Source organism: Phyllobates terribilis, unplaced genomic scaffold (genome assembly GCF_046119375.1).
Source record: "Phyllobates terribilis strain yellow unplaced genomic scaffold, ASM4611937v1 Scaffold_8__6_contigs__length_399053987, whole genome shotgun sequence".
Lineage (NCBI taxonomy): Eukaryota > Metazoa > Chordata > Amphibia > Anura > Dendrobatidae > Phyllobates > Phyllobates terribilis.
Window position 1 is genome coordinate 107,889,405 of NW_027362768.1, and position 13,670 is coordinate 107,903,074.

General features: G+C 41.3%; 1 protein-coding gene across 2 annotated transcripts in view; it reads left to right on the forward strand.

Moving 5' to 3' along the window:
- RPAP2 (RNA polymerase II associated protein 2) overlaps positions 1–13,670 on the forward strand; it is a 97,394-nt gene that overhangs the window by 28,234 nt on the left and 55,490 nt on the right. The gene's annotated exons all lie outside the window — the stretch shown is intronic.

The following is a 13,670-nucleotide window of genomic DNA, read 5'->3' on the forward strand; positions in this document are numbered from 1 at the left end:
AAAGTTAAAATCCATCTTGGTCAAGGCAGAACTGACTAGTGCTGAGCCTACTGAGGGATTAGATTACAGGCGCCTATTGAAGTCTATAGAGAGAGGAGGAGGGAAGAGCAGAGTGAGAGAAAAAAACTGACACTGTCTGGTAAGTGTTTTATCTCACCTTTAGTGCTGGATTCACAGCTATACTGCTCAGTTCCCCCTAGAATATAATGAATTATTTAACAACTGTGTGTTACAAGCTAGGGGTGTGTCCCAGCATACAGTGAGGTTGCCCAAACATTGCTGACAGTGTCAGACTGTGTAGAGATACACCCCTCTAATAAAGGGAAAGGGTAACACCCAGTTGTCAGTTTATTGACAAAGATTCAGAAGGAGTAGCAGAGGAATTATGGGAAAGAAATGCTCCAGAGTTGTTATTTCATGGGGAATAAGGTATTTTCTAAGACAGACATGAGAGGATTGGTGATGATCGATCCACTTTTAACTGTTCTGTAAAAAACTGCTAACCTAATGCTTGGCTGTATTTTTTGCAAATGTTCTTATCGCATTATTTTATGGGGTTTTCTACAACCTGTTCACATATTATTTAATATGTATTTTTTCTTTACACTATATCTATTTTTCTTCCCTTCTCCTTTTGACTTACTCTGTATCTTATTTTAAGGATCAGTGTTAAGTGTCTGGATACTGATCATAGATACGTAATGTGTCCGTGATGGGCGAGTTACAGATAGCCAGGTGGTCTGCAGACCCCAAATCCTCGGCTGTGCAGTTCCATTGATACTTTCTTCTTTCTCTTCTTGTATATGAGGGTGGTAATTAGAACAGAGCACTATGTTACATATAGCAATTACCAATGTCAAATAATATGAAATAAACATACTATCCATATTGTAACTTGCCCATCGGATTTATATTGGGCCTATCGTCCAAAACATATTAGCAAGGGGGTGCCGAAAGGCAGAAAGAAGACGATCAAATGGTCCATCATAGTGAAAAAGATGAAAAAACTTTATTATAAATACTACACAGGGTGTATGGGGAGGAGGGGAGCAAAAATATTTACATATACATAAAAAAATTATTTTTAAAAGCAGATACACAACGTGTCAGATGCAGGTATAGAACCCCTCTATGTTCATACTAAGCCATAGCTATAAATCGAATGGGATATAATAGTGCTGGAGCATAGAAGAAGAAGATATATTACATAGTGAATAGCGTACTAGTGTACATATACATCAATGTCCCTCGCATCATATGTGCCCATCATCGGCCATAATTACCCTAGTAGGAAGAAAAACACCACATCAACCTGCATCAGCACGTGTTTTCCCCGACGCGCGTTTCGGCACTTGTGCCTTTCTCAAGGGGACTGAGAAAGGCACAAGCCTTTCTCTTCTTGTACAATAGATTCTGATCTTGAGAAATGTTTCATCCCACGTTCTTAAAAATTAGTTATGCCTAAGGAAGACATAGGGCCGTAACTATAGGGGTACACATGCAGCATTTGGAAATTCTTTCAGCCACTTGCCCAGATGATACCACTTATGTAGAAAGCTGTAGTCTAAAGGCACAAATTGTCTGATACATTTGTCTCGAGCCATCATTGAGGCTCAGGTATAAATTCTTGTTAAGCAGAACATTCTCATGCACTTTTTGCATCATTTTGCACTTTTAATTAACTTTTTCTTGGCCCTCCTTAGGTGATCACAGTTCTGAGGGAGTGACACTAATTTACATTACTACTTTTAATGTATATACAGGTGCATCTCACTAAATTAGAATATCATCAAAAAGTTATTTGTTTCAGTTCTTCAATACGAAAAGTGAAACTCATTATATATAGTCATTACAAACAGAGTGATCTATTTCAAGTGTTTATTTCTCTTAATGTTGATGATTATGGCTTACAGCAACTGAAAACACAAAAGTCATTATCTCAATAAATTAAAATAATTAACAAAAAACACCTGCAAAGACTTCCTAAGCAGCTAAAAAAAGGTCCCCTAGTCTGTTTCAGTAGGCTCCACAATCATGGGGAAGACTGCTGACTTGACAGATGTCCAGAAGGCAGTCATTCACACACTCCACAAGGTCCCAGATTTCCAATTTTAATTTGGAAATCAAGGTCCCAGAGTCTGGAGCAAGAGTGGAGAGGCCACAATCCACGCTGCTTGAGGTCTAGTGTGAAGTTTCCACAATCAGTGATGATTTGGGGAGCCATGTCATCTGCTGGTGTAGGTCCACTGTGTTTTATCAAGACCAAAGTCAGCGCAGCCGTCTACCAGGAAATTTTAGAGCACTTCATGCTTCCCTTTGCCGACAAGCTTTCTGGGGAAGGAAATGTAATGCTCCAGCAGGACTTGGCACCTGTCCACACTGCCAGAAGTACCAATACCTGGTTTACAAACAACAGTATCACTGTGCTTGATTGGCCAGCAAACTCGCCTGACCTTAACCCCATAGAGAGTCTATGGGGTATTGTCAAGAGGAAGATGAGAGACCCCAGACCCAACAATGCAGACGAGCTGAAGGCTGCTATCAAAGCCACCTGGGCTTCCATAACACCTCAGCAGTGCCACAGGCTGATCGACTCCATGCCACGCCGCATTGATGCAGTAACTGATGCAAAAGGAGCCCCGACCAAGTATTGAGGGCATTTACTGAACATACATTTCAGTAGGCCAACATTTCGGATTTTAAAACATTTTTCAAGCTGTTGTTATAAAGTATTCTAATTTACTGAGATAATGACTTTTGTGTTTTCATTGGCTGTAAGCCATAATCATCAACATTAACAGAAATAAACACTTGAAATAGATCACTCTGTTTGTAATGACTCTATATAATATATGAGTTTCACTTTTTGTATTGAAGAACTGAAATAAATTAACTTTTTGATGATATTCTAATTTAGTGAGATGCACCTGTATGTTATTATTTCCTTCCTTTATGCCCAAGATCGGCCTATAAGCAAAGATCTAATGTGCCTGGAAGTAAATCTGGCTATGCCAGTAATCTAAATGGCCATTGGCAGAAGGACCTGTTACAGATTTTGCATTGGGGACATATGAGCCGCTAGTTACGCATCCAAGTGGGAAATTAGAGGAGCTCCTTAGAGTGCAACGACTGTGTACAACTCTACTGAATGTGTTGAAGCTATATAGAATCCTAGAATGTTAGAGTTGGAAGGAACCTCCAGGGTCATCGTGTCCATCCCCCTGCTTAATGTTGGATTCACTAAGTCATCTCAGACAGATATCTGTCCGGCCTCTGTTTGGAGACTTCCATTAAAGGAGAACTCACCACCTCTTGTGGCCGCCTTTTCCACTCATTGATCACCCTCACTGTCAAAAAGTTTTGTCTAATATCTAATCTGTATCTTCTCCCTTTCAGTTTCATTCTATCGCTTCTCATGTTTCCATGTGCAAATGAGAATAAAGCTGGTCCCACTACACATCCCTTCAGATACTTGTAGACAGCTATTAAGTCTCCTCTTAGCCTTCTTTTTTGCAAGCTAAACATTCCCAGATCCTTTAACCGTTCCTTGTAGGACATAGTTTGCAGACCGGTCACCATTCTGGTCTCTCTTCTCTGACTTTGCTCCAGTTTTTCGATGTCTTTTTTTAATATGTGGTGCCCAGAACTGGACACAGTATTCTAGATAAGGTCTGACCAAAGAGATGTAGAGGGGGATAATTACTTCACGTGATCTAGACTCTATGCTTTTCTTAATTCATCCCAGAACTGTATTTGCCTTTTTTGCTGCTGCATCACACTGTTGACTCATGTGCAGTCTGTGATCTATTAATAAAGTCTTTTTCACATGTGCTGTTGTTTAGTTCTATTCCTCCCATTCTGTAGATGTCCTTTTCTTTTTTCTTGTCCAAATGTAGAATCTTGCATTTCTCCCTGTTAAATACCATTTTGTTAGTCGCTGCCCATTGTTCAAGCTTATCTAGATCCTTCTGAACCTTTTCTCTGTCTTCTCTAGTTATTAGCTATTCCTCCTAGCTTTACATAGAACTCAATAAAGAAAAGCTATAGGTATAATTTATATAGCACAATATAATTTCAGCATAATTAGGTTTTATTAATTTACATTTGTGTTATTAGCACAGTTGGTTTCCAGGCATTTAGTTTATTATTAGGGTGTGCATTAGGCGATATGTGCCTCTTTTCCTTTTCCTTCGCTACATGAAATGACAAGCGATTTTAGCATTAAAAGGCTGCAGCGATGATATCGGTAACCTCTGCCCTGTCTACGTCTTGGAGGCTTAGAGAAATGGCAGTCTGTTGTCACATAGTCCGGTGGCGGGGACTAACGACCGGGGTGCTTATCACGGAGCTGCAATTTTCCCCTCCACTGAGCCCTTCAGAAACACTTCTAGTTCATCCTATTTGCTGCAGCGTTTTAGTCCACTCTGTACAGATGAGAAAAAGCTCTAAGGAGATCTCAGAAGACATTTTAGTACAGTTAAAGTTCATTCTCAACGATGTCCCATCGTGCCTGTACGCTTTTGTTACCAAAACTGAGATGTCACATTATTCTCCAGAGGACGTCTGTCTGTCAGGCCACGAAGTAAGCTAAAAGGTAAATCATTTGCTTCACTTGGGCTATTAGATATAGTACCGGGCTGACGGGTGCGTGTCAGTGCTCTACCATTGATTGTGGGCATTCAGCACTAGTACAAATATATAGTACATGTCCTGGGTATATCAAGTGCGAACACATTCTAAGGCCATGTTCACACAAGTTAAATTTGATGTAGATTTCTGTTCGAAATAAGCCCCCCGATCTGCTTCCCATGCATGTAAGAAGGGTTTCCACAGCCCAATTCATGCTCGTCAGAAAATTCCTGCACACGTTTTTTTTTTTTTATTATTATTTGGCACCAAATGAGTTAATTTTTTTAGGCTAAATGGGCGTTCTAGTTTTCACTAGGAGTGTGTACTTCTTCTCCCTGTATGATACAAGACAATCATAAGAAGGCAACCTACTAGATAAAGCACATGCTCAGGTATCTCAGTGTTTGAGAAAGCCCTGATCTTGTAGTCTAACCTCCACTGTGTGTGGGGGGGCAGAACAGCTGAGTTTAGCTGTGTCACATTTCAAACTTGTCTATGGGTTCTTCTGATTACTAAGTGTGTCAGTAATCACACCTATGTCTGTTGCGCTGAGTGTGTCCGTAATCACACCTACAGTGGTGGCCAAAAGTATTGGCACCCCTGCAATTCTGTCAGATAATACTCAGTTTCTTCCTGAAAATGATTGCAATCACAAATTCTTTGGTATTATTCTCTTCATTTAATTTGTCTTCAATGAAAAAAAAACACAAAAAGAATTGTCCTAAAGCCAAATTGGATATAATTCCACACCAAACCTAAAAAAGGGGGTGGACAAAAGTATTGGCACTGTTTGAAAAATCATGTGATGCTTCTCTAATTCGTGTAATTAACAGCACCTGTAACTTACCTGTGGCACCTAACAGGTGTTGGCAATAACTAAATCACACTTGCAGCCAGTTAACATGAATTAAAGTTGACTCAACCTCTGTCCTGTGTCCTTGTGTGTACCACATTGAGCATGGAGAAAAGAAAGAAGACCAAAGAACTGTCTGAGGACTTGAGAAACCAAATAGTGAGGAAGCATGAGCAATCTCAAGGCTACAAGTCCATCTCCAAAGACCTGAATGTTCCTGTGTCTTCCGTGCGCAGTGTCATCAAGAAGTTTAAAGCCCATGGCACTGTGGCTAACCTCCCTAGATGTGGACGGAAAAGAAAAATTGACGAGAGATTTCAAAGCAAGATTGTGCGGATGGTGGATAAAGAACCTCGACTAACATCCAAACAAGTTCAAGCTGCCCTGCAGTCCGAGGATACAACAGTGTCAACCTGTACTATCCGTCGGCATCTGAATGAAAAGGGACTGTATGGTAGGATACCCAGGAAGACCCCACTTCTTACCCCGAGACATAAAAAAGCCAGGCTGGAGTTTGCCAAAACTTACCTGAGAAAGCCTAAAACGTTTTGGAAGAATGTTCTCTGGTCAGATGAGACAAAAGTAGAGCTTTTTGGGATAAAGCATCAACATAGAGTGTACAGGAAAAAAAAAGAGGCATTCAAAGAAAAGAACACGGTCCCTACAGTCAAACATGGCGGAGGTTCCCTGATGTTTTGGGGTTGCTTTGCTGCCTCTGGCACTGGACTGCTTGACCGTGTGCATGGCATTATGAAGTCTGAAGACTACCAACAAATTTTGCAGCATAATGTAGGGCCCAGTGTGAGAAAGCTGGGTCTCCCTCAGAGGTCAAGGGTCTTCCAGCAGGACAATGACCCAAAACACACTTCCAAAAGCACTATAAAATGGTTTGAGAGAAAGCACTGGAGGCTTCTAAGGTGGCCAGCAATGAGTCCAGACCTGAAGTCCATAGAACACCTGTGGAGAGATCTCAAAATGGCTGTTTGGAGAAGGCACCCTTCAAATATCAGGGACCTGGAGCAGTTTGCCAAAGAAGAAGGGTCTACAATTCCAGCAGAGCATTGTAAGAAACTCATTGATGGTTACCGGAAGCGGTTGTTCGCAGTTATTTTGGCTAAAGGTTGTGCAACCAAGTATTAGGCTGAGGGTGCCAATACTTTTTGTCTGGCCCATTTTTGGAGTTTTGTGTGAAATGATCAATGATTTGATTTTTGCTTCATTCTCTTTTGTGTTTTTTCCTTGCAAGCAAATTAAATGAAGAGAATAATACCAAAGAATTTGTGATTGCAATCATTTTCAGGAAGAAACTGAGTATTATCTGACAGAATTGCAGGGGTGCCAATACTTTTGGCCACCTCTGTATGTCTGTTGTGCTGAGTGTGTCAGTAATCACACCTATGTCTGTTGCGCTGAGTGTGTCAGTAATCACACCTATAGAAAAAAGAGAGGGGTCGCTCACTGGTCTATTCGGGTGCTCTGAAGAAAAAAGTAATCTCAATTGCAAAAAGAACTTCGGCACTCCATACATGAATATATAAGAAATATTGTATCTAGACTAATGTCACTTTGAAAAATGTCCCTCCCATTCAGTCACAGGTGGTTTTAACTAGCTCTACCAGCCCATACATTGTAGGTTAAAAGCCCAAGCAGAGACACATTGTTCATACAGGCTTACAGCCCAAGAGTGGCATATCCAGTGGTAGCGTAGCGTAGTTTCCCATCATACGAAGGTGACCTTGTCGTGGTTGATGGGCACACATAAATTGGCCAAATTATGCGCAAAAAACCTTCATTTTTCAAAGTGACATTAGTCTAGATACAATATTTCTTATATATTCATGTATGGAGTGCCGAAGTTCTTTTTGCAAATTAGTAATCACACCTATGTCTGTTGCGCTGAGTGTGTCAGTAATCATACCTATGTTTGCTGCGCTGAGTGTTGGTACTCACACTTGTAGGAAGCCCAAATGTCAGTGGACACTCCACTCCTTGTGGTGCACGTGGGAGTAAGTTAAATGAAGTGAGGAATTCCCCCCACTCAGAGATATTGTGAATCTTGATTTTTAAATTTGTCAGATTCTGACAAATAAAAAAATCAAGATTCACAATACCTCTGAGTGCTGAAAATCACACTGATGTCTGCTAAGCTAAATGTGTCAGTAATCACACTGATGTCTGCTAAGCTGAGTGTGTCAGTAAATCACACCTATGTCTACTGTGCTGAGTGTGTCACTAATCACATTTGTCTGTTGTGCTCACGCAACTTGTAACCGCTCTGCAGTGGAGGAGAGGCAGTACAGTACAGCAGAGCGACGGTGCTAGGAGTGGAGGAGAGCGACAGAAAGGTTTGTAATGTGACTCAGCTAAACTTAGCTGTCTGCCCCTCCCCCACACTGACTCATGCAGGAGGTTAGACCAGGAGATCAGGGCTGTATCATTACATCTCACACATTGAGAAATCTGCTCTAAGCTATGGTGGGGGCGTGTTCTAAGCCTTTTGAGAGTTGTTGCCTGCTTATGATTGGTCCCCAACATACAGGGAGAAGAAGTGCACTCATCTAGTGAAAACCTGATAACACCCACTTGGAATTTTTTTTGCCTAATTTTATCATCTATTTTTCAGTTTATGGTTCCTTTTTAAATGGAAAATATAAATAGAAAATTACATATTTTTTAAGTCAGCTTTTTGTGTTACTTGTTTATTGTATTTTTGGCAAATTTTGTTTTCACTCCATGATCTTTAATAAAAAAAATAAAAACAATTAGTAAACTTACAATATTCACAGTGGCCCCTGGGGATTTTTTAGACTCAGACTTCCTGAGCTTTCAGGAAGAGTTTTCAGCAGGCTCCTTATCATCAGAGGCAGGATTACAATGACAGGTAACCCCTCCATGCACATCTGATGGCACAAAACCCACCAATCACATTAGGCGAGGTCTCCTCTGTCCCTGCTCCCCTTCCCTTCACAATAACTTTTGCACACGTTCATTAGATGCTTCCCTGCAAAAGATAGGGTTGGGGACTGTTCATTGTGGCTAATGTACATGTCAATTTCCTTAAAGAACAAGAGGTTACAGTCTAATAAAAGCCCCAGTGATCAGTGTGAAAATTTGCAAGATTTCCAATTTTTATTTTTAATTACGATTGTGATATGGAAAAAAAAAATAATAGCAACTATTTTTTTTTATAAATAGAACATAAAAAGCTGATTTAAACAATAGGTCATTTTCTGATGACTCCTTCCTTTTAGGTGCCGTGTAGAACACCATTTTTCTGGAAGTCAGTGGACCACGATCACTGATGTGGTCTTCACATCGTTCTGAATGGGTTTCCCCTTTGAATTCTCGTAAGGGGATCTGTTGCTCAGAGCAGAGTTTTGTATTATATCTCATTTAATATGTAGTGTTTGGGGTTATTTTTAGGCTTCCTGTAAATCTCAAGTTTGTTTTTTTTATCTTTCAAGTATACCTTGAATGTATTTTTTATTATGAGTACTGCCAATCCGTAATCTGACATAAAACTGGTTGTATAGATGCAACAATTAAAATCCAGGTTTGTACCTAAACAGTGGGACCCAGTAAGTGCAATAATGTTAATGATGGAAAGAAGTGTATTAATTCAAGGATCGTCAACTTCATGACCAAATGCCTTAGGAAAAAAAAAATCTACCGTTGTACATGTATGATATTTGCATTTGCAGGAAAGATTATCCATGTGTAACACTATCCAAAAATATTTCATCAATGCTAAAAAAATAAAGCTACAGCTCCTATACAGACTTGTGCATCTCTACATGCACCCTGTACAAGTAAATCGTGTGATCCTGCAGTGTTGTGACTGCTGCTCTCCATGAAAGAGACAAAAAGGTGTTCACATGTGCTGCATACTCAAAACGAGGGATTTTTATCATGGGCACAAGCCTCACGTGTAATACCAACAACACCAGAGCCCCTTGACCGCGAGCGCAGGACGGCGCCGACACGGGAGGTGTGTGTAAGCTTTTACATTTTGATCAAGAAGGGGTTGCCCTAGTAGTGGACAACCCCTTTAAGGGGGTGACGTCTCTGATCTCAGGCAGATTCCCAGTACAGTAGGGGTTTCTAAGCAGCTTTGGGTGCATTCAGATGGACAGATTCTGGCCTGTTAATGAGCACTGATCGACTATATCCAAGTCAATCGTCGCTCGTTTACTGCCCTGATTACTCAGGCCGATGAGGAATTATGAGAATAAAACAATTTTTCAATAAGTGATTAATCAGAAAATATCCTATTTAAATTAGTGAAAATATAAAGAGAAAAGGGGCTGTAAATGTGTTACCCCCAATAGAAGACACAGCGAGCAAGGGACTGTATAGGCTCACCTGCCGGGGTTGTGACCCGGGACAACGCCATGCTTGTAAGAATGAAGGGCTGCTGGTCCGACCACTGATCCACACACCGGTGGGAAGTAACTTATTCAAACCAAACAGGAAAAAAAGCCATGATTCCCGGGCGCTGCCACAGACTGAAGATCGGGAATCGCCGCGCTTTTTGCTGTTTGGTTTGATTAGATTGTTTAACTCAGGTTTTTGTGTTAATTTTTTTTTTTCACCCAGATCACAATCTGTATTTGAAATAAAAATTAGAAATCTTGCAATTTTCCTATTGACTACCGGGGTTTTGTTTAGACTCAAACTTATTGTTTCAGGAAATTCCCATGTACATTAGCCACAATGACACTATCTTTAGCACCCTTCACGACATTTGACGTACCTATACAACATGGTCGGATAGGGGTGTAGGTATGTCATGGCGATCGTGCGCTGCACAGGAGCTGTGCCCACGCAATCGCCGCCTGGAGCTCAGCTTATGTGACAGCCAAGCCCCGGATCTCACAGCCAGGAGCAGTGACCACACCGCCCCTGCTGATTAACCCCTAAATGCCGCAATTGATCTCGATCGCAACATTTTGCAGGCTCTCTTAACTGGTAAATACATTGTCTCGCTGTGCCCGTTCTAGTTTAGCTAATAACCGACCAGTGGTTTCTCCCTCCTCATAAAACTGTTGTTTTAGAAACAAGCGTTTATTATCCGCCTGCTCCAATTTATACTCTCTTAAAGGGGTTTTCCCACCAACAAAAGTTCATTTTAAAAATTGTCTGTGTCTGACCGTCTGTTCCGTACACGGTCAGACACAGACAATTTTAAAATGAACTTTAATTTGTGGGAAATCCCCTTTAATTGCTGTTGAGCCTCTTTCCATTGAGCCCTATTATCTGAGCCATTATTGAGTAGAAAAGCTATTTGTACCCTATTCTCTAGCTCCTCCCCCTTATTCCACGAGTTATCCTTTACCGTCTTTATCTTATTAGTATCCCCCTCAAAAATTCTGTCAGCTTCCCCCTGATATTATGTAGTTTAATAAGCCTGAGCCAAAATGGGTTACGTTTCCAACCCAAAGTATTCGATGTTGAAAAGAAATGGGATCATAGGGGGTTACAGATAATCATATCTATTCTTGAAAGAGACCGATACGTCGAGGATACACAGGAGTGCCTAAACCACATTTAGCGTCCACATGTTTGGTAGCAATGAGAGCCCACTTAATTTTCATGTGCATGTCTCCAGAAGCACGAGCTAGGCATGATGTACTGGGCACTACAATGTACTGAACACTACAACATACTGGTCACTTCAACTGCAAATTTGTAAATTTTACTCAGCAGCATTCGCTGGGACTTGTTTCTGGAAAACACCCATGGAGTCAAATCGTCACTACACCTGTAGATAAATTCCCAAAGGGGTACAATTTCCAAAATGGGGTCACTTTAGGTGGATTCTGCTCTTCTAGCACTTAGGGACTCAAACTATTATAGAAAAATCTGTTCCAGGAGGCAAATAGCACTCAGTTCCTCCCGAGTCTCTCCGTGTGCCTAAGCAGTCATGTACAGCCACATATGGGGTATTTCTACATTCAGCAAAAATTGTGGGACAAATTTTGGTGGTATTTTTACCCATTTCCCCGTGTGAAAATATAATATCTAGGGCTAAAACAAAATTTTACTTCGATGGCAAAAATTCCGAGTGCTGCCACCTTCTTCTCCATTGCCTCCTGTCGGTGGCCGCTGTCGGACACTTTGAGTTGGCATCCGAGTTCTTTTGATAAGTTTTGGCCCCGTATGTCTAAGACATTTTTAGCATATCCACCTACCTTTATCTGTAAAGTGAAGTTCTTTTTAAACTAAGGCACAAATGTTTAATAAAGTGGCAGAGAGATGTGCTGGAAATCCACAATTGCATCCCCTGTTGTAGTGTTCTTCTCCGAGCAATGGATTCTGTATCCCTGTTAGCGTAGAATGCCATCGCCTCTTACAGGTGGGGATCTTTGTATCCGCCATCCCTCTCTGTATAACGGCTCGAGGAGCAGATTAATGGCAGTGACCAGTGTTGGGAGCTTGCCAATCAATAAGAACATTGACTAGAAGTTAATAGACACAAATATCTCCAGCTTGTGCTGTTTGTGTACATGGACATCGCCTCCCCAATCAATAGCTGGACATATTGCACAGCACTCGCTGCTCCTCAGCCTGTTTGTTGGCATGTCCCCAGATGAATCAGGCCTGTCTCTATCACTTCTCTTCAGCCTCACAGATTTACAGCGCTGTCACATGAGCGCAGACTGTCAGCACGATTCCTGCAAGCAGATCACCACTCGTCTCATTCTCCGCACTGCGAGACGCCATTGACGGCCTTCATTATTCACACAATAGAGCTGATCCTATACTGAAATTGCCTTCCTGTAAGAATGCACGTTTGAGTAAATAATTATACATCCATGAAATAACAATTGTTGCATTCCTATTTTATTCCTCCTGGAAATGTATGAATAAATTGGGCTGTACTATTACCCTTGTGTATGGAAACTTGGAGATGAAAGTGGATGTAAAACCTGTGCTGCCGAGCAGAGCTGTGAAGTCGGAGTCGTGGAGTCGGAGCCCATTTTGGTTGAGTCGGAGTCGGTATAAAATGGACCAACTCCGACTCCTAAAATATATAATAAATTGAATACAGTAGTTCAGTGCAGTTTGTGGGGAATATTTTTTCATAAGAATTTGGGAAAGTTATGAAATGTCCTATAAATGTCTGTCCTATTCCTGATCTAAGGGTCTAGACTTTTAGCTGAGATGAATCTGTGCTACAGTAAATTTATCACTTAAACATGAGCCGTGTATGAGGGAGTCTGAGTCGGTGTCATGGAAATTGAGGAGTCGGAGGTTTGGCTTACCGACTGCACAGTCCTGCTGCCGAGGATCCAGTATACAATAGGAGATCAAATGTGGTTTTATTTGTCAACATGTTTCGAGGTAATCAAACATCTTCATCAGGGCAAAATACCTGATGAAGAATTATGATTACCTCGAAACGCGTTGTCAAATAAAACCGCATTTTATATTCTTTTGTATACTGGATCCTCAGCAGCGCAGGTTTTACATCTACTTTTATCTCCACGTTTACATACTATATTTTTGGTGGATCTGCAGCAGCCATTTTCTTACAAGATAGCAAAGGTGTTGTGACTGTCACAACCGCTCCAGGTGAGCAAATCCCATTTTACTCTTTCCTTTGTAATTCGGATAAGACCCTATGGCTCTTCTTGTCATTGCAGTTTTTATCTACACATTACCCTTGTGTACTCTGACACTGTCCGCACATACACTGCTCAAAAAATAAAGGGAACACTTAAACAACAGAATATAACTCCAAGTAAATCAAACTTCTGTGAAATCAAACTGTCCACTTAGGAAGCAACACTGACAATCAATTTCACATGCTGTTGTGCAAATGGAATAGACAATAGATGGACATTATTGGCAATTATCAAGACACCCTCAATAAAGGAGTGGTTCTGCAGGTGGGGACCACAGACCACATCTCAGTACCAATGCTTTCTGGCTGATGTTTTGGTCACTTTTGAATGTTGGTTGTGCTTTCACACTCGTAGTAGCATGAGACGGACTCTAGAACCCACAGAAGTTGCTCAGGTAGTGCAGCTCATCCAGGATGGCACATCAATGCGAGCTGTGGCAAGAAGGTTTGCTGTGTCTGTCAGTGTAGTGTCCAGAGGCTGGAGGCGCTACCAGGAGACAGGCCAGTACACCCGGAGACGTTGAGGGGGCCGTAGGAGGGCAACAACCCAGCAGCAGGACC